General features: G+C 49.5%; 1 long non-coding RNA gene across 1 annotated transcript; it reads right to left on the bottom strand.

Annotated features, from left to right (window-relative positions):
* Positions 1-2,282: 2,282 nt before the first annotated feature.
* LOC144378863 (uncharacterized) lies at positions 2,283-10,395 on the bottom strand. Its single transcript, XR_013440744.1, has 3 exons — positions 6,423-10,395; positions 3,141-3,374; positions 2,283-3,054 (listed from the first exon to the last, which is right to left on the bottom strand). It is a non-coding gene; the product is annotated as an uncharacterized LOC144378863 (long non-coding RNA).
* Between the last annotated feature and the right edge of the window lie 10,785 nt (positions 10,396-21,180).

Raw genomic sequence — 21,180 nt, forward strand, 5'->3', positions numbered from 1 at the left:
CAATCACCCAGGGCAGGAATACTGATCTATTCCCAGCATCCCGTCTATAAACCTCCCCCACATCAGTCTTCAGCCTGGAAGAAAGACCAGGGTGGCTGAGGGAGGTGGTGGGAGGCAGCCATGTTCTGTTGCAGTTAATCTTTCCTAGAAGCTCGGCCTGCTTTCCTAGAAGAGGAGATGACTAAGCTCATCAGCCAGGGCTGGAGCAGTCCAGAAAGAAGTGGCTCACTGGGGTGCTGTTTGTGGCCAGGGGACTGTCAGACTGGGCAGGGGTGTCTGGTGACATATCAGAGCAGCTGAGAAGCGAGGTAAGACAAACATGTTCGCCTGATGGGAACCTTGTGATCGCCCAGCTCCCCACCCCCACTCTCTTTTGAGAGCTCACTCCAGGACTTTTTATAGACATTGAAGATCACAATTTCCTCTCCCAGAAACCCCATTAAACTGTGAGTGAGTGAGTGAGTGAGTGAGTATGAGCACATATGCCACCATTCCATCCCTGCAAATTTTTAATTTCTCACACTTTGCATATTTCAGCCACCATGTGTGTTCCTATGCCATCCCCCTTGAACTCCTCTCCCTCTACCAGCCTCTTCTGGAAGCCTCAGGCCTCAGAGATGGCAAGAGGGTCTAGACTTTGCCTCACAAAATGAGAATTTCTTCCTTAGCGATCTCATCCTCCAACGACTGTTGAAGGTGTATGTGAGGCCACTGGGACGAGAAGGGGCGATGGCACGGGAGGTGGCTCTGCTGATCTGCCCCACCCAGACCAAGCTCCCAGGCATGAAGCACCTGCCCCTTCACCTGGCAGCCTGTTTCCTCTGGGCCTTCCTGCTAGGCTAAAGTGCCAGCAATATAGAAACGGGAGGCACGTAAGGCATACCTTCAGGTGGCAGCTTGAGTTTCTCAAACCAGGAACCAGTGGTCTAGATTCTGCCCCAAATTCTCAGCTGGGAGTTTGCTCAGTGGCCAAGTCTTCTTAACCCTTTGGCTTGCTGGGAGCCTTGGTCCTTTCTGCTATTCTCCTCTGGACTATCTACTCCAACCAAGCAGAACAGTGACACCGGAAGTACTAGACGCAGAGTATGACTCAAAATGGCCTGTGATTCATCCCAGAATGCATGCTTCCAGGTGCCTCTACTGATTTACCTTGCTCATTACAAGCTTCTGCTGCTATTACAATAAGCTCGCCTTCCCTGTCAAAAGACGACCGGAGTCAAAGGGGAACCAAACAAGGGAATGTGTTTTGTCTGAAATAGTGCATATATGAATAAATGAGTTAAACACAACTGTCTTTTTACATTGGTGGGTGTTTCTGTGGAATTAAGAGAACCTGCAAGGCTAAATCTATTTGAGTAAATCAAATTTGTCCTTGTGTTCTGAGAAAGGGTTATGAAATCACCTGTGATATAGTTTCTCTGGCCCACAAAATGACCAATGGCTTTTGAGGAAGGACCACGTGACTGATGACCGGGACAATGGAACAGCCTGAGTTAGTGTCCCAGCGTGTACATTATGTTACTTAAAATAACACAAAATAGACACAACCTAGGGGCTCAGTTGGTTAAGCGATGGCCTTCGGCTCAGGTCATGATCCTGGAGTCCCAGGATCGAGTCCTGCATCAGGCTCCCTGCTCAGCAGGGAGTCTGCTTCTCCCTCTGATCCTCCCCCCTCTCATGCTCTCTCTCTCTCATTCTCTCTCTCAAATAAATAAATAAGATCTTTTTAAAAAAAATAGACACAACCTAAATGTCACCCATAAGGTATTAGTTACACAAACATCTGTATAATGGAATAGTGGGCCGTTATTAGAATTATGTGCTAGAAGAAGGCTTAATCTCATGGGAAAATATTCACAGCATATCATTAAAAGGAAAAAGCAAATTGTAAAGCAGTATGGACAGAACATAGCAGTCTTGTAAGAATAAAGTATTGTGTATTTTTTAACTGGAAGAATATGTATAAAAATGTTAATTGTGCTATCTCTGGGTAGTAAGATTTGGCTTGACTTTTTTTATTTTGGTCTCTATTTTTTGTTTTTTGGGGGGGAGGGAAGGGCCAAGAGAGAATCTCAAGCAGGCTCCATGCCCAGCAAGGAGCCCAACTCAGAGCTTGAGCTTATGACCCTGAGATCATGACCTGAGCTGAAATCAAGAGTTGGATGCCCAGACAACTGAGCCACCCAGGCGACCCAGTCTCTATTTTTTCAAATTTTCTTCCATGAACATATATTATTCCAAAACCTGGGGGAAAAAATTATTAAAAAAAAAAAAAAGATTGTCTTAAAGGCCAGAAAATGGGTTTCCTGTTTCTTATCCCATGTCTATTCTCTATTTTATTTTGGAAATTCAAATTTCTCAGCCCTTCCCACAACAGATACTTAAGAAGCAAGAGGCACAGAGTTGTTGATGTCCTAAGCAACATCACCAAGGTGAATTACTCACTGACAGTAACAGCTTTGGAAAGGTTTCCTTCCCACCTGACACTGGGAATTAATGGTACCAAAACCAATTTTTCTTCTAACCAGGAACAAACTTCTCCACGGGATCTTAAATGAGTAGATAGGGGCTCACAGAGAACAATTACAAACCTCAACAGCTGCTCCGTGGGTTTTCAAACATGAGGGTGAATCATCCCTTCTCCTGAGCCTTTTTACTGCACCCTATCCCTCCGAGTTGTGAAAATCTGCTGTCGCAGCTAGAAGGGGAGGGCTTGGGAGAACCGTGGAAGGACAAGGAAGGGAACTGGAAAGAACACAATTAAGGGACTGACACAGTTGGGTTTTGCTTGTCTGGTTCACGGAACAGCGTCCCGCATAGAGGGGGGGCTGAGAGTGGACAAAGGGAGCAATAACTGATTTCATGGAAGGAAACCACTGTAAAATCTGCTGCTGAATAGAGAACAGGCCATCGTACACACCATTTCTGTCACAGATTTCTAAAAACCCATCTAGTTTTAGCTCTTCTTTATCACCATTTCTTTCCGAAGCAGAATGGTCAAGATCATCCCCTTCTCCTCACTGGAAATGGCAGTGGCAGATCTTGGCGACACACCTAGAAGGTAGCAGGGAGCGTCACTGTTCTCGTGGTCTGCTATTCCAGCTGGTCATCCCTGCCATCCCCGGGGGGGACTGCATTACCTAATTCTCGTGCATGGTCAGATGGTGGCTTTTCTCAGTCAGCCTGTCCTTGGAAAACTCATTCTTCTCTTGTCCTGGAAAATTCCTCTGGTGCCTGTCATTGCACATATCAGGAGACGAAGGTTTCCATTTTCACAGAAGTAATTAACCATCTCATGTCTGAGACCAAGCCTGTTCCTGGAATTTTTTTACTCATCCTTTTAAAGCCCAGGAGATGAGGTCTGAAGCAGGGCCCTGCAGTATCCCAAAGCAAAGAATCAGAGGCTGGGCCAGGCTATGCACTGAGTCTGGGGTCCATCCCCAGCAGCTATGATCGCCCCAGCCCTACCACTGATTTCATTTTGTGCCCTCTACTCTTGATTGCCTGTGGGGGAATAAAGAGTGGGCAAGGAAGGGCCAGCTGAGGAGCACTTACCCTGTAGAATAAGGCTCCCACCATCCTGGCCCTTGATAAGACTCTTCAAGAGAGAAAGAGGTGGGGGGAGTGAGAGAGGGAGAAAGAAAGAAGAAAGAAAGAAAGAAAGAGAGAGAGAGAGAAGGAAGGAAGGAAGGAAAGAAAGAAAGAAAGAAAGAAAGAAAGAAAGAAAGAAAGAAAGAAAGAAAGAAAGAAAGAAAGAAAGAAAAGAAAGAAAGAGAGAAAGGGAATAGCCTGACCCTGCTGGACAGAAGTCTACCCTTCTCTATCCTTGCCAGAGCACAAGCTGGGGAGATGTTCACTTTTCAGATGATCGACACAGAAATAAAGAATTGTATTTCAGGGGATGAAAACAACAGATTAAACTAAAGAGCCTCACTGCTTCAGTTCTGAGGATTGGCTATAGCAGAGAAGTCAGCTTGGAAAAATAGACTAGGGTTCTCTTGGCCCTAGAACCCCATAGGGTTCAATCTGATTTTAATCTAAATTCTCAATGAAAGTACATTCGGGGTGAGAAATCTACTTATGCACAAAGTGATGCTTTTAGTAGGAAATCCTTAGGCCCTATCATTTTATTATCAAAGATGATGAAGGTGAAGCTTTCTGTTGATATCATTGTCAGACCATGCAAAACACACCAACTCAAACCTCATTCATTCATTCACATGTCCATTTAACAAACATCTATTGAACACCTTGTATGTACATGAACCAAATACTCTGCATTACCAACCATCCCCTCCAGGAGTTCACAGCCCAGGAGAAGGGAACTCAGGGAAAGTGAGAAATGATAATAGATTATGGTTAAAGCCTAAAGCAAGGTAAGAAGAACGAGCCACGGGTACACAAAGAAGAGTGCTGTTAATTCTACCCACAGCTTCTAGAAGCTCTTCCCAGTAAAGAAGACTTGTAAGTTGAGGTGAATAATGAGTAGGAGTTTTCCAGGCAATTAGACTGATGGTCTCATTGGGGACATGAGTGTACTGCACTATGCATCTGAGCTCCAGAATGTAGGACACAGTGGGTGACAGCATCCTGCAGAACATGTGTCCCATCACCCCTCAGGAGCCATCGCTGTGCTCTAGCAATGAACCTGGGGGCTAGTGGCCCTACACAGGCCTTAATGGGTGATGCAGCCAGAAGACATCTCAGACCTGAGTCCTGAGCATGTTCATCCAGAGCTGGCTCCTTCTTAGGAAATTGAGGGTCCAGCTCTACTTAAGCATGTAGGCAAAAATGCCTGGACAAAGACTGGAGGGGGTTTGCACAGGGTGGGTCCCAACCTGCCATGGGTTTCAGTCCTTCTGTTATGCCCCTTTCTCCCTCTCCCTGCCATATTCGCCCCACTCCTCCCGGAACCTCATGGTTCAAGACTTAGCTCAAATGCCATCTTCTCTAAGAAGACTTTCCCAATATTTCTGGATAGAAATGTCATCCCCTTTCTTACCCCACCTTGGCACATGTTGTGTCTCACCTGTATCAGAAGTCACTGTATTCATTTACTTATAGGTCTAACTACCTGAGGGCAGGAAGTGGGTCTTTCTCATCTCTGTAACCCCAATGCCCGAGTGCCTGGTGAACTTTTATTGAATAGATGCGGACTGCACTTGTATGTCATCTAACAGAGCAGAAGATATTCTACTGCAAAGTCCTTCCTGATAGAATCATCACGTGTCTATTAACCCTGTTTCACATATAAATAATGTGTGAAGGGAGGTAAGTCCAGAATTTACTTGAATCCAGGACTGTAAATCTCAAGCAGGACTGTGCAGAGACCAAAATTCCTCGGAGCCCCCAGGGCCACCCCAAATCAGACACAATTCTAAACAAGCCAGAGCTTTGCTGAACAGTTCCACAGTGCTGGGCTCTCGTGTGTTCTGGAAGGTTCTTCGGAACTGTGCCTCCATAGGGTTGGGGCAGGGAGAAGCCCCAAAGGCCCAGTGCAGTGTCAGGTTCCCCCTTTTCTGTCAGCAGGCATGGAAGAGCCTTTAAGAAAATGGAGTATTATTATTTGTTTGTTTTTACAATGACTCATCTGTCGTAACTGGGTTAAAGTCCACTTAGAGAAAAGGAGAACAAAAGACCTCCTGTTAGTGCTGGAAGTTTGCCTCTTAAGATATCACTGAGAGGAACTGGGAAGAAAAAAAAAAAAAAAAAAAACCCCAGCAGGGCAGAGGAAGCTGCAGGCCTTCAGGAACACAGCGGCACTTTGGGAAGGCAAACACGGTGGCTTTCATCTCCAGAGCCCTATCTGAGCTGGCCGCTCCCTTTGCTGCTCCTTTGTGACCCACTGCAGTGCGAGCCATCAGACACAGGCCAGTGCCCTGTTCCCACACTCTTTGCACCCAGGGAGGCTGCCAGGAGCTAGGGCAGCAGGGGCAAATCTCCATATTCAACCAACTCCAGGCTCAGGAGGAGGAGGACGGTGCTAACAACACAGAAAACTTACTTAGTGCCAGATGCCATCCTAACGTTACAGGTCACAACTCATTTCAGAAATATCCAGGAGGCTAGCATGCTACCTCCCCAGCTGCTGCAGAAGGGAGATGCCACAAGGCAGAAATCTGGCCCCACCCTCTTTGGGAAAGCCACTGACTCCGTGTAGGTACAGGAACTGTGGGGCTGGTGGGCTCCCAAATGGGGTGGGACCAGGTTTCCAGGTGGCATTTTCCAGAGTGCAAACTCAGATCATCTGACCCCAAGACCCGAGGACTTACCCCTTACACTCTTCAAATAAGAAAATAAATAAGCTAGAGAAAGACGAGACTCTGCAGTTCTCTTCCCACAATCTTCCATCCCATCAGCCCCACCTGCGGTCCACTTGCATCCATGTCCTTCATCCAGCAGTTCTTTGAAAATATTCTCACCTTTGGCCATCCAGACATGAGGTGGGTCTGCACCACGACTGCCCATTCTGGCACTGGTCCTCTTCCCCTAAATTGTAAAAGGCTGCGATTTCTCTGCTCCAAGGCTATGAAAGAGGGATGGGGACATGAAGGAAAAGATAAAAATCCCCAGAAAATCCCAGGTCCCTCCCCCCATTAGAAGCACTTCTTATCACTCTCTTCCTTCCCAGGGGGCTGCTGGTCCCCCAGAGATTAGACCTCGGCTGTGTGTCCCAGACCTCTGCCCTGCAGGGTAATAGGACCTGCTCGGCCTTCCAATTCAAATAGTCATCCCTAATCATTCCATTTCCTGAACAAGACTTATTTTTGGTAATTTATGATCAAACACCAAGAATCCTTCAACAGAAACTTCGAAAGTAAAGTGTTATTGTGCTAATCTATCTTCTCTTTGCTCATGGATATCCACGTTCCACCAAATGCAGCAGACGGGTGTGGGAAACAACTTGCTTACGGTGATAGAGGTGCCATAATTAGGCTGCTCCAGCGCAGGGCTGGTCCTCTGGTTTTCTCTACGCTGCTCTGTGACTTTGAGGGGATTATTTGCACTAACAAGCAAGGCTTCCCCCAAACAATGGGTTGAGGGGAAGACTCAAAAGAAGCCGACCCAGTGCTCCCTGGGATGCTTCTCCCTTTGGCTGGCCTCACGAGGATCAGGCCCCTGGTGGAATCACTGGAGATTTAAGGCTTAATTAAACCCTGGCTTTGGGCCAACATGCCGGTGGCCCCTTGATTTTCCCAGGTCCACCCAAGTGGCATAAACACCGGACTAGGAATGTGAACGGCTTAGCTGATCCCATAAGAGCCAGTGTTCATTAGCTAGGAGTCTTAGTATTGCCAGCTCACAGAGTTCAACAGGTGTCGGCAGGCCCAATCCTGGAAGGACAGCATGACTTTAGGTTAATTGTCCCTCTATATGCCACAGCTGGGGGGCTTTGCAGACCAACTTCACCATTGGGATCTTGGGGATTCCCTTCACTTCTTGGCCCGATAAAGCCCAAGCTCACCACCAGAGGTGACTAAATCATCTTAGTGGACTGTCCTTGATTACTATTGGCATTTAGAGATCATTTGGCTTCTGAGCAAATGGTTGGATCTTGCACAGTGCAAAGCATAAAGACCGGGGGCATTTCCCTACTAGAAGACACTGGAGAATTTCCCATGTGAGAGTACCCATGAAACACAAACAGAACAACTGCATGCTTTCTTGAGTTTGGCAATTTTGTTGTTGCTGAGACTCAGCATTTGTTTGTGACCCTTAAGGACTCAGCAGACAGAGTAAGCTGCTTAGGCCCCCATATGGCCCAGGACTAAGCAAACACTAGCTTCATTCCCAGAGCCCCACAGCTGGCAGCCCCAGGACCCCCCCGGGATTATCCTGAGGCTACCCTCTAAAGCATGAACCCTGTAGTTGGTCTGTCTCAGAGCCAAGTCTCCCCAGTAACATGGGGGTCCTGGCAAGATGTGGGTGACTTAGGAATGGCCTAGAAGCAGAAGGGGGAGAGCCAGGTATGACTAGTTGCATGAACTTGGTTCTCATCTCCGCCACAATATCCGTGCCCATAAACATAAGGATGATACCTGCCACCAACTTTTCCCTAAAGGAGGCTGCAAGAGTGAATTAATTAATGTTTATTGAGCACCTGGAGTTCTTTGGAGAGACGCCTTTATAAATATAAGGCATGATTAAAGGATATCAGTTTGCTAACTCTCAGAGGAAGTACTTAATGAGATCAGGGCTAAATATCTTGATGATTGAGTTTCATTCTTGATTCAAATATGCACTGGGCTCCCATCACTCAACTCTGCTGTCCACTCGTGTTATTATCCTGTTTTCTTTTTTCCTTTCCATATAGCACAGTACAAACGCTGCTCCCCTCCTACCACGATTACCCACTGCCTCCTTCCTTCACACCAGCTTTTGTCACCTCCACTGAGGTTACCAAGACCACCTAATTGTTAAGCTCAATGGCTTTTCCCATTCCTCATTCTCCTTGTCCTTTCTGGAGCATGACACTGGTCATTACCTGTTCCTCACCCTTGAAAGTCTTATTCTGTGACTTCCTCAAGCCCAACAGGTCCAAACTGAAGTCACCATTGTCCTCAAATCAATCCCCTGCCCTGACTTCGAGACCTCGCTCTCCACAGACAACCCCCAGTGCAGGCCCTTACTGTCCCAGCCTGCTCGGTCCTGGCAAAAACCCATCCCTAGGCATGCCTCTAGATTTGAGGCATGTATGTCCCTGAACTGTCTCCCAGGCCTCTCTGTACCACTTTGGCCTCTGGCTGTCCTTTTCCCAAACCCACCTGAGTCTCCTGCCCCTTTCCTGTGGGCTGTTCCAGCTCCAGACACCACAGGACCTGCTTTCCCACTTGCCCCCCCCCTTCCTGCCTGCTTCCCAGACTGGTGTGGACTGTTGCCCCCAGCAAGCTGTCTGAACTGACTGAAAATCTAGCAACCAAGTCCTCTTCTGGGGACTCCATGACAGACTCATCCCTGCCTACAGCCCCCAGTGGACCCAAACAAATAGACACACATGAACACGCACATAGACACGCACACACATTGATGTATACAGATGTGTGAAGAGATGTAGCTACATGCACAGCCACACCCAGACAGACAGACACACAGCCACACCCAGACAGACAGACAGACAGACACACACACACACACACACACACACACAGATTTTAAGAAATTGGCTCATGCAATTGGCTGGCAAGTCTGAAATTGCAGCTTGAGTCCAAAGGCAGTCTGGAAGCAAAATTCCCTTTTCCTCAGGGGACTCCAGTCTTTTCTCTCAAGACCTTCAACGGATTGGATGTGGGCCACCCACATCACAGCAGGTCATCCGCTCTACGCAACATCTACTGATTTAAAAGTTACTCTTATCTGAAAAAAGCCTTCAGAGCAACATCTAACTTGTTGTTTTCACCAAGTATCTGGGGACCACGGCCTAGCGGAGTGGACACATAAAGGTAACCACCACCCCACCAGCCGGCAAGCCTGTGTCCACGTCATTCTCCTAAAACGCTGCCCTCATCACAATGGTTCCCTGCTCCAAAACCTGAACACATTTCCCCCTGACTCAGACTAGGCATGAGGTAAAGACCTGTTCAGTAAATGAATAATGAATAGCCTTTGTGCTGGGCACTACGCAGCTCCCTGCAGAGGGCCCAACAGTGAGCTCCACTAGGAACTGAGGATACAAATGTCAAAAGCCACTCTCCACATTGCTTGTCCTCTCCCTCTGCCTTCTCGGGGCCAGGAGCCATGCCACGGGTATCTCTAATCCCCCCACAGTACTTTACACAAAGCAGGCCCTCACTTACTTGTGGATTCATTCATTTGATTCTTTTTACTGATCCCTATATCAAATTTACCTGAAATAGGACACATTTTAGAGCCTCATTTATGAAAGCATGAATTGTAGTGCCCCAGTCTGTTTCTACCTTTCTTTGAAAGGGGCAGATGCCAAGAGATATTTTCATACTCAGGAAGGGCATGTACACACAGACCACTGACAGTAGTCTCGAGGGGTGGGATTGCGGGTGGCTTCTATTTGATTTTTTTATACTTTTCTGTGTCTTCCAAATTGTCCTCTGTGACCATGTGTTACTTTTATGACCATAAAAAAACAGTACATGTTTTTTTTCTTTCATCTTCTCATTTATGAGTATGAGGAGATTCAGGGTTCCGCTCTCTGCACTTTCTTGGGGCCCTTGGCAGACCTCTTGGCTTTCCTTTGAAAAGAAGGCGTTCTGGGACATCCTTGTAAAAATCTGTGAGGTCATAAAAGGTAAAGTTAACTGCAAACGGTTGTTCTGTTTTAATTATGTTCAAGTGTCGGGTAACATGGAACTTTTAATAAAAGCATTCAGGGAGTTAATGATGACGGCTCTTGTTAAACTGGTGGGAAGCCCGAGCCGGGAAGCTGGGTACACGGCGCCTTGCCTTGGGCCACTTCAGTACACCACCACCCCACCACCCCACCCCACCCAGACCCCCCCCCGCCGCCCCGGTCCCATGGCCGCTTCTGGGCCGCCTGTCCGAGTGCTGTCAGGCTGCGTCTGAGCCAGATGCCCAACACCCCAGCCATGGTGGAAGCGACTGTTCCTTGAACTTTGCTTCAGACCCGCCTGCCGGGGTCTCTGGAGGAAAGGATTCACCTCTGGCCCCCATGAAATGGAGCTTCAGAAAAACCACAGCGGAGGCCACAGCGACCTCGGGCCCTGAACTCTGGAGTTCTTAGACTGCCAGAATCACCAGCTGCTGAGTGCCACGGGACTCCCAGAGCTGGGAAGAGGGAGCCAAAAAGCCGGAGGAGGAGTGCAGACACCTCGTGGCTGGAGAGTGGGTCTCCAGAGCCACCTGGGCATGTGGCAGGTGGGCCGGCGAGGGGCTGGAGCCCTGGGGACCCAGGCAGGTGAACCAGAACAGGGAGGCCAGGCCCACTCCGAGGCTAAAATTCCAAGAAACTCACCCTGCACCAGGCCAGATTTGTGAAATCGCCCTCATTCTGGAAAGGATGCTATGCACATTTCTGGGGTTTCCAGTGTGATATTTGATAAGTGCAAACAGGCTGAAAATATTCTCGAGATGTTGCGGTCTTGTACCATTAGTGGTGGCTGCTGAGGCCCAGCTCACCGCATCCAGTGTCCCAGTGTCCCGCCGGTGGTTGCAATGGCCAGGCAGGGCCCAGCCTTTGTCCCCCACCACCGTGGCCCTCCAATAAGGCACGCTTCACCCTTTGTGCCTGCGGAGGAAAGCAGGGGTCCAGCTCCACGTCCCCTGCAGGCAGAGAGATAGCGGTGGCCCCCCAAAATACCCCAGTGGCAGCCCAGTGGCTCCCAGCCAGGCCGCCCTCCTTGCTCCCTTTCCAGCCACCAAATGTCAGAGCTGGAAGAAAACTTAGTGCTCATTGACCCAACCTCCTCACTGAGGGGCAGGAGACCCCTCAGCTGCAAGCTCCCTGAGGGCAGGGCAGGGCTGGCTCTGGTCTCTGTATCTTCGTGTTCCCAGAGCCTGGCACATAGTAGGGCCCCCCAAGTAGGAGGTGAATGAGTGAGTGAACGCATGAATGAACCGACTCCTTTGTTCTCGTCTTACCTTCACAGACTCACACTTTGGACAGGTCACACTTTACTCTGTGCCCTCAGCTTCTCGGTAGAATGAGCCCACTGCTATTCCCTTCCCAGCTCCCAGAATCCTCGGCCCCAAGCCCGCCGGGGTCCTGGCATGAGTGTCTCAGGAGGAGCGTCTACAGCAAAGGATTCCTAACGTCAGTCTCTGTGTTAGTTTCCTAGGGCTGCTGTAACAGAGGACCACAAACTTGGTAAAGCTGGGCTTACAACAGACATTTCCCCTGGAACATCTGTTCCAGGCCGCTCTCCAGCTTCTGATGGTTGCCTGCTCTCCTTGGCATTCCCTGACAGGCAGGTGTGCCATCAGCCCAGTCCCTGCCTCCATCTTCACGCGTTGTTCTCCCTCTGTGTCTCTCCTCTTCTTGTAAGGAACTGTATCCCAGGACCCACCTTTTCCACTGCACTGACCTATGCCAACTGCCAATTTGCTGTGTGACCTTGGATAGGTGTCTTTACCTCTCTGCATCAGTTTTCCTGCTTAAACTTTGCAAGGAATTAAGGGCTTACGCTATCCCAGTATGACCTCATCTTAACGAATCACATCTGCAGTGATCCTATTTTAATAAAAAAATAAGGACACATTCTGAGAGTCCAGGAAGGACATGAATTTTAGGGTGATACTATCCAACCCAGAACAGCCTTCCTGCCCCCACCCTGACAAACTTCTGTCTTATTCTCCACCTCCGTCTAAACTCACTGCCCTTTCCTTTAGTTGGGGGTGCAGGCTTCTGGAATGTGGCCTCATCCGCTCACCAGTCTGAGCAGCAGTAAAGAGGTAGAGGGTAGGGAGCTGTCTGTCTGTCACTGCTTCCCTCCATGGACATGGACACTCTGGGGCTCCCTGAACTGCCAGGTCTGAACTATAAGTTGATTTACCCAGCCCACGCTGCATACTAGGATCACCCGGGCAGCTCTTCAAACACATGGAGCACTAACCACTCTCCCAGGATGCTGCTTCGCTTGGTCAGGGTAAGACCTGACGTGGGTATTTTCAGAAGCTCATCAGGTGATTCTAATGTGAAGCCCAGGATAAGAACAACTGTGTCAGATGTTGTGAAAACAGCTCTCTCCTTATGAAGGGGATACAGCCCCCCCCATACACACATACACATACACACATTCACCAAGAATATGAGTTTCTGCAATTCATTGCCTAGTGGGCCCTGAATACCCTTTAGAAAACTCCCCACCTAGTTCACAGGCTGCACGAGAGAACAAATACGTCCTGGGAGGACCTGAAACAGCAGCAAGTACAGAATGTCCTTAAGTTTCCTGTGTTACTTTGAAGGTGTGAATTTTGCATTCCCTTCTATAGTATAGCCATCTTGTTTTACAATTAAAAAAAAAAAAAAGATTTTTTTTTTCCCCTCCAGAAATATCCAAGTATATAAATGAGGCTCCAGAAAGATGTACCATGTTTAAAGTGTGGCTCTGTATATTCTTTTGACATACCTTTCAGTTCCCCTGAGGTTGATAAGCCCAGGCACAGAGTGTTAGAGGGGGCAGCCAATCTGCTTAAACTCTGGAGCGAGTTGCATCTTATGGAGGAAAACCTGTGCCCAGAGAGATTAAGTAACTCACCCAAGGTCACACAGTTCATCATCAGCTGACCGTATCCCAAGACCCAACTTTTCCACTGCACCGACCGAGGTCAACTGCTGATTTGCTGTGTGACCTTGGATCGGTATCTTTACCTCTCTGTGTCAGTTTTCCTGCCTGTAAAATGCTGCTGATATCTGTTCCACCTCAGAGGATCTGTGTAGCAGCACTTCAAAATGCTACGTAAAGGCAAGGTCCTGTAACTGTGGTATTTCATCCTAACACTTCTAGGTGAGGCATGGTGATTCCTGTCCGAGTGAGCCCTCCAGGGTCATGCTGAGCAGGCCACTGTCTGAGGGGAGACCAGTGCGGTGAGCTCTGCCCCTTGGAGCCAGCGGAGAGGTCCAAGTGAACTCCCTAATGTTCCAGTCCGGGAAAGGCTGAGGCCTTGGGAGCTCACGCCCGTCACTTTGGTTTGTGCTCTACTGCTCTAAGCTTTTATCTACCCGGCCGCAGCCCCAGTCTCAGGCTGAGAAGGCATTTCCCCCCAAACAACCTTCTCTTCCCAGTCCTGAGAGTGTCATTTCAAAAGGGTAAGTCATGGGAAAACGAGTGGCAAACAGCAGCAGGGCCAGCATCTTCTTTCTCTTTTCACCAGGGGCAGAGACCTCTCCCCACCACCCGTCCGTCCCTTCCAGAGGAAGTGGGCGGCCGCCAGCCAGCTCCAGACCCCTCCCTGGCTGTCCCAGGCCCAAGTGAGGCTCCTCGGCCCACATCCGCCCTTTTCTGTTTACACTGGGAGATGAGCTTCTGCTGAGCTTAAGTGCAGTTCTGGCCCTTTTGTTTGTTTTTAAGTCAAGTTACAACTTTGCTCCAAGATTTATTGCAAATTCCATTTATCTTCTTCTGTCTGGGGTCCCTGCACAAATCCTTCAGAGCTTCCCTCCTCCTCTGTGGACAAATCACCGGGGGCACGGGGCAGGGACAGGGAACACAGGGATGGGTGGATAGAATGCCGAGCAGCCTCGGAGGAGGCAACGCCAGGAAGGGCCAGAGGCTGTCCCCCGCACCCCCCCGCACTCCCCCCCCCCCCCCCCCGCCGTGGTACAGGGGACAGAGAGGGTCTGGCAACGCGGGAGCGGCCATAGATCACCCAGGGAGGACAAGGCCAAAGGAAGGCCAGCCACCCCACCTCCGACCCCCTTCTTGCAAAGACCTCCAGAGGGAAGAAGAGTCGGGCTGAAAGGCAAAGAAACCCCAGGCCTTAGCAGAGGGAATAAAGAAAGGAAGTTCTGATTTGGAGGAAAGGAGCCCACGCGGTTTCTGGCAGGCGTTGGTCTGAGTCCCAAGGGGCCTAAAAAAGTACACCACGAGGGGCTGTCTGACAAGAGCTGTGGGTCCAAGGGTTCAGCCCACGGAGGCCCGCCCCAGGCCTGGGGAGACCTCCTGGGCACCAGCACCGTGTCTGAGAGTTCCTGTCCCTCCTCTTTCCTCCCCCGACGCCACAGTTCCCATAAACTGCTGATGACCAGCAAATAGCTACACGCTGAAGCTCACCAGGGGGAGAAAGAGAATCAAACTGAGCCGAACAAACTGAGAGTGGGGTGTCCAGCCGCGTGGTTGGCTTGTCGTCCCAGGGCAGGAAGTGCCCATGGCCTGTCGTCCGTCCCCAGCAGAGCTCCCCCACTCAGGGCTGTGCCAGGAGCACTCACTGGCTTCCAGACGGGTCCGGCAGTGTGGGAGAGGTGAGGGGTGGTCCCAGGGGCTGGGAAAGCGGAACTGCTGGAATCTCAGGGCCAAATGGCTTGACCTCAGAGTGGGGTTCGAAACTTCCTGGCCCCGGGTAGCAGCTGCAGGTCGCTGGGGTGACCACAGTGTGTCCTCGAGCAGGTGCCTGTGAGTCCTCCCGGAGGGAGTTAACTTTTCACATCCTCCCTCCGCATCCAGAGGCATGAGGCTCAGCCCGGGGCCGCACTCAAGGAGCCTCAGGAAGTGGGGGTTGAGTAAGCTCGAGCAAGGCAGGCCCCCTCTGCCTTTGGGACCATTCTGGCTTCCAAACAAACACCATGGCTAACAAGTGGAAGGACTTTCCACAGCGATTTCACAGGCCAGGCCTGGGTTCCACCCTCCTGGAGCTGCTGGGCCCTGGTTCTTCCTGTCACTCATCACTCTGCCATGAGACCAGCCTCCCTCTCCTCGTGCCTCGGCCCCTCACCTGCACGGCCTCCTCTCTCCAGCCTCCAGCCTTCTGTGTCTCGGCTACCTGGCCCCCTGAGCCACCTCCAGTGCTCACCTCCCAGACCTCACCACCAACAGCTCTGGAACGTTGGCTTCCCTCTCACCTCTTCCTTTCTCCTGCTTTCTCTTCCACCCTCTCTTGTGCCCGCCCCCACCCCATGTCCCTTTGGGAGCTTCCTTTTCCTCCAAGCGCTCATCTGCACCCTCAGGCTGAGGAACCCCAGTGGGTCCACCACCCGTTCACTCTGTGGCCACACTAGCTGCACAACTTACCCGCTCTCCTGTCTGGCCGGCAAGTCAGCCAGACCACTGTCCCTGAGGCTTCGGCCCTCCAGGGACCCACCCCCCCCCCCACCAGACCCCACCTCCACCTTCCACCTGCAGAATCCCTCACTGCTCACCAGACCGAGAAGGTCCAGGCGTCTCTGGAGGGGCTTCCTCGTGCCTCTTTCCCCCACCTCACGGTTCCTTCACATCACACTTCTGTGCAGCTGACACCCCGTCCCCCTCTGCAAAACAACTTACTTAGCTGGCCCAAGGGGGGGCATCATCGGCTCCTGTCCCTTCCGTGCCATGGCGTCCCCTGCCCTCATTCCTGGATCGGAAGCTGCATTTAGTGGGATTCCCTATGATGCAAGTGCACATTCACATTTGAGAAGCACAGGGCCAAAACGTGGCCATGTCTTCCTTACCCTCGAATAGCCTCCCTTGGCCCCACTTTCTCTCAGCTCACCATCGTTTTGCGCTCATTCCATTTATTACAGACTTCTTTATAGTGTCCCTTACACCTCCTGCTTCGATTTCCTTTCCTCAGGTTTTGGCAGCTGCCTGCTCCTTGGGGCCATTTTCACAGGCGTGGCCGGGAGCCACCTCCAGCGCCTCCTCCTCGCCTGGATCGGCCCCCACTGACCCCCTCAGATTCCCTCTTCGGGCTCTCCTGGCAACCTCCTGCCCGGCTTCCATTTTCCTCTCCATGCAGGTACTCTTTACCTGCCCCTCTGCCTGGCCTCTCCTCCCCACACACCCGGTCCATCTTACCTACATCCACATCTTCAACCCTTACTGCCATGAGCCCAAATAGCCACTGAAACATCCTGATGGCCTTCTAGATACACACCTGGTGTAGACATCCCAGTGTCTCTCCCATTACACTGATCACCTCCTCTCTCCACCCATCTCTCTTCCTGAGCTTGCCCATCTCTGTTCATGGATCTCCACTCCTCCCATTGCCCAGCCTCAAAACCCTCAGAATTGTCTTCATCTCCTTCTTCCTCTCCTTGCATATCTGATCAGCCTCCAGAAGCCTGCAGAATCTCCTTTTGCACTATTTTGTATATCCCTCCCCATCCTGATGTCGCTATCTAAATGCAAACCCTTGTCATCTCTCCCCTGGACCTTTCCCCTCACCCCTTCTGTGTCCATCTGCTCTTGGACACCGAGCCCATCAGAGTGGCCGGTCTCCCTCTCTGAAACCCATGTGGCCTTGGTGCTGCTCCTGGCTCCCCAGCCAGGGAGACACCCTCCCATCCTTCCAGCTGGGTCCTTGTCACTGCCATCATCACTCGCAAATACTGACTGAGGACCTGCCGTGTGATGTGTTCCTGTGCCTGGATCAGAGTCCCCTACTTTCCCCTCCCAGAACTTGCTATCCTGCACTCACCCAGTTCTCTGGTTCCTCTTTTTGTTTACTTGTCTCATCAGCCAGAGACACCTCCTCTTCTTTGCTCCCATACCCACCGGTCAGCACCTCGTCCAACCATACTCAAGGCCTAGTCCATAGCCCACCTCTCCAAGAAACCCGTAAGATTCCAAAGGTAGAATCCATCTCTCTCCTTCCCCATTCACCCTTAGAGTAGTGTTTGATTCCTATTACAACTGCATCCCAGTGTGTGTGTGTGTGTGTGTGTGTGTGTGTGTGTGTGTGTGTCACATCTCCCTGGTTGTGTGGTCCTACAGGCCAAAGAACAGCTCTTACGCAACTCGAAACTACACATGTGAATCGGGTCCTTTCCCTTCATCTCACAGATGATAAAACTGTGGTCTGAGTGGCCCCATGTCTTTGATGCCAGTTGGCAGCAGCATCACATCCCAGCCCTGGCCTCCTGGTTCCTGGTGCAGTTCTAGGGTGACAAAGTGCCCATCGTCTGATGGCACGTGCCCTCCACAGATGTGCTCAATTGTCCTTCAACTCTTCTCTTCCTCCCACACACTGGGTGGAATGGAATCAGAACAGAGAGACCTTGGATGAGGAGCCAGGGGTCACCCAGCCCGTTTTTCCACCACCACCCCCAGGCCTACACTGAATAGCCAACAGTGAGTTGACCCTCTAGGGAAATTGCTTGCTCACCTTTCTTAGCAAAGGATGCCATCATCCCCAACATCTCCAGGGAAAAATCTCTTTGTTCTACTCTAAATCTCCCACCCCTCCAACCCTCAACACCCTCGATAAATCTTTCCTCCAGCTAGGTCTTCTGCAGGGGTGGGAAGAGCATTTCCTGTGCTCCCCACAGCACCGTTTTCATTGCAGGAAGATTTCTGGAGCTTGTTAAGGCTTGTAGCTCCTATAAGGAAATGCACCATATAAAAATAAACAAATCAGTGTGTTTTTCTAAAAGTCCAATAGGACACCACGCCTCTCTCTGTATGACTATCCACACTGGGCAGTCACATAGGTATTTTGTGGGAATTTGGAGAAAGCCAAGCTTTTTCATTCAGCAAAGGTTTATGTAGGGCTTTGTGCCGGGGCATCCGCAGCGCAGAATGCACTCAGCCCCTACCACCAGATTCGGCCTGGGGCATCCCAGCGCCTGTTAGATTCATTTCCAGCACTCCTTGCTTCCAGTCTAGCTGTGGCCTTACCTCAAATCCAAAGAAGGATTCTGTTTTTCAGTTTCAGAAGGAATTGGTTCATTTACCTTCACAAAAGCCAGTGGAAGGATCATGCCTGAGACTCAAATCCTTTTGGTAAATTTCAAAGAACTGGCTGAGTAAACATCAATCGCCCCGCCCACCTGGGATGGAGTAGATGGCGCCGTCGCTGCTGGGAGCAGCAAGGGACATTTCGAGAGTCCTCTACTCCACATTCCATACAACCTGGAGCAGAAAAATAGTTCTTTCTCGGGAGGAGCTTATGTTCTCTTTCAAGGCTAAGCAGGAGCAAGCTGACCCAGGAAAGGGCTCTCAGACTCGAATGCTTTTGCTTTGCGTGGGAGTACAGCGGTCTCACTGGGGCCCAGGAGACAGACTGACGAGGGGAGAACTCCTGTGTTTGGGATTGGGTTTGAAAAGTTTCCGGTTTGTCACACCCAGCTCGCAGAAGAGCAGAAAGAATTTCCAGCTGTTGTAGGGGTGAGAGAGCCCCTCACCCCACCCTGATTCTGACCAGGGCTCTTTCTGTGCTCCGGACTCTGTTGTCACTCCTCCTGGGCTGGTCACCCCATCAAACACCCGGTCCCATGGGCCAGCTCTGGAATCAGATGACCCTTTGCCATCGAGAAATACAGGTGGCAGAAGGTGACATGGTGTATGATTCTGCTTATATGAGGCACCTAGAGTGGTCAAATTCATAGACGCAGAAAGTGGAGTAGAAAGTAGCACGTGGTTGCCAGGGATGGAGGGTAGCGGGGTAAGAACGGGGAGTTCGTGTTTAACAGATAAGGAGTTTCAGTTTGGGAAGATGAAAAAGTTCTGGAGACAAGTGGCGAACACTGTCACAGAATTGTACACTTAAAACTGGTTAAGATGGTACATTTTATGTTATGCATATTTTACCATAATAAACAAAAGAAATACAAGTGGGGACTCAGCCTAGATCACAACCCTGTTGGGAGAAGACAGCCAGGTGACTCAGTTCTCAGCCCTAAAGAGAGGTCTCTGTGCGCGTGTGCCTGTGTGCGTGTGTGCGCTGTGTGTGTGTGCGCTGTGTGTGTGTGTGCGTGTGTGCGTGTATGTGTGTGTGTGCGCTGTGTGTATGTGCGTGTGTGCGCTGTGTGTGTGTGTGTGTGTGTGTGTGCGTGTGTGTGTGTGTGTGTATGTGTGTGTGTGCGCTCACACGCGCACAGGCACCCAAGCATGCTGGGAGTGTCTGTGACCCTGCAGGAGTGAAAATGGGTCCATAAATGGCATGGTGAAGGAGGTGGGCATACTGAAGCAAGCCATTTAATCTCTGGGTGCTCCCCATGACGAATTTGGGGGTCATTCTGTATAATGCAGACCAATGGAAGATTCTCAGTGGAAGCTGTTGTTTAAATGCCAAAGAGCCTGTGTAATATCCTTGGAAGGCTGAACGGGAGGCCTTTTCTCCATGACCTGTTCACAAACGCATTTGGCTTGTTCTAAGAAAGACTAGATTTTTGGAGTTGGAGAAATTGGGGCTAGGGTTCAGGGCCTGCCATTATGCGGCCAGTTATAACGTCCATTTAAATTTAAATGCCTAACATCAAAAGAGTGGTGAATCTGAAAATGCTTTCTGTAAACTGTAAAGTACCTCACTCTCATCTTTTATCCTGAGCCTGGCTATGGGAACAAGATAAACAATGGATTTTAAAGAATTCATATGGCAGGAAAGTTAGCATAGATCCTAAAATAACAAATTCAACCTGCATGACCTGTTACAGGATTCTTTAGGCTTTGGAGGCAGCCCAGTAGAAATCACAGCTGAGAATAAAATCACAAGTCCTAGGAGCCAGACTTTCTGAGAAAATAAATTCTGTAGCCTTTGGCAGAAGGGGTTGGTCCAAGTTAAAACAGATATTCCTGTAAGAGTGGCACATTAAGCCTTTATCAGTTATCAGTACTGAGGCATAAAGTCATTTCTATCACATCCTATTTTTTTTTAAGATTTATTTATTTATTTATTTGAGAGAGAGAGGGCAGGGAGGGACAGAGGGAGAGGGAGAGAGAGAATCCCAAGCAGACCCCCCACTGAGCATGAAGCCCGACCTAGGGCTCGATCTCACAACCCTGAGATCATGATCTGAGCCAAAACCAAGAGTTGGATGCTTAGCTGACTGAGCCAACCAGGTGCCCCAGATCCTTATTTTTTTTTTTAATACACATACCATAAAATTCACATTTAAAGTGCCTAATTCAGTGGTTTGGTTGTTTTTTGTTTTTTGGGGTTTTTTTTTAAGTATATTCACAAGGTCATCAATTACTATTTAATTCAGAATATTTTCATCACCCCAGAAAGAAATCCCCTTAGCAGTCACTACTTGTTCCTCCCTCCTCCCAGCCCCAAGCAACCCCTAATCTATTGTCTCTCTCCGTGGATTTGCATATTTTGGACATTTCATATAAATGGAATTATACAATATGTGACCTTTGTGTCTAGCTTCTTTGACTTAGCATAATGTTTCCAAGATTCATCCATGTTGTGGCATGAATCAGAATTTATTTTTTATGATTTAATATTCCATTGCACAGATAAACCACAGTTTGTTTATCCATTCATTGGTTGCACATTTTGATTGTTTCTACTTTTTGGCTAATGTGAATAATGCTGATATGAATATTCATACATAAGTGTAGTGAACATGTATTTTCAGTTCTCTTGGATACATACCCAAGAGTGGAATTGCTGGGTCATATGGTAACTCTATGTTTAACTTTTTGAGGAACTGTCATATTGTTTTCCAAAGCAGCTGTACCATTTTACTTTCCCACCAGTAATATAGGAGTGTCCCAATCTCTTCACATTCTTGCAACACTTGTTATTGTCTCTTTTTTATTACAGCTATACTAGTAGGTGTGAAGTGGTATCTCATTGTGATTTTGATTTGCATTTTCCTAATGACTA

This window comes from Halichoerus grypus, chromosome 8, assembly GCF_964656455.1.
Source record: "Halichoerus grypus chromosome 8, mHalGry1.hap1.1, whole genome shotgun sequence".
NCBI lineage: Eukaryota > Metazoa > Chordata > Mammalia > Carnivora > Phocidae > Halichoerus > Halichoerus grypus.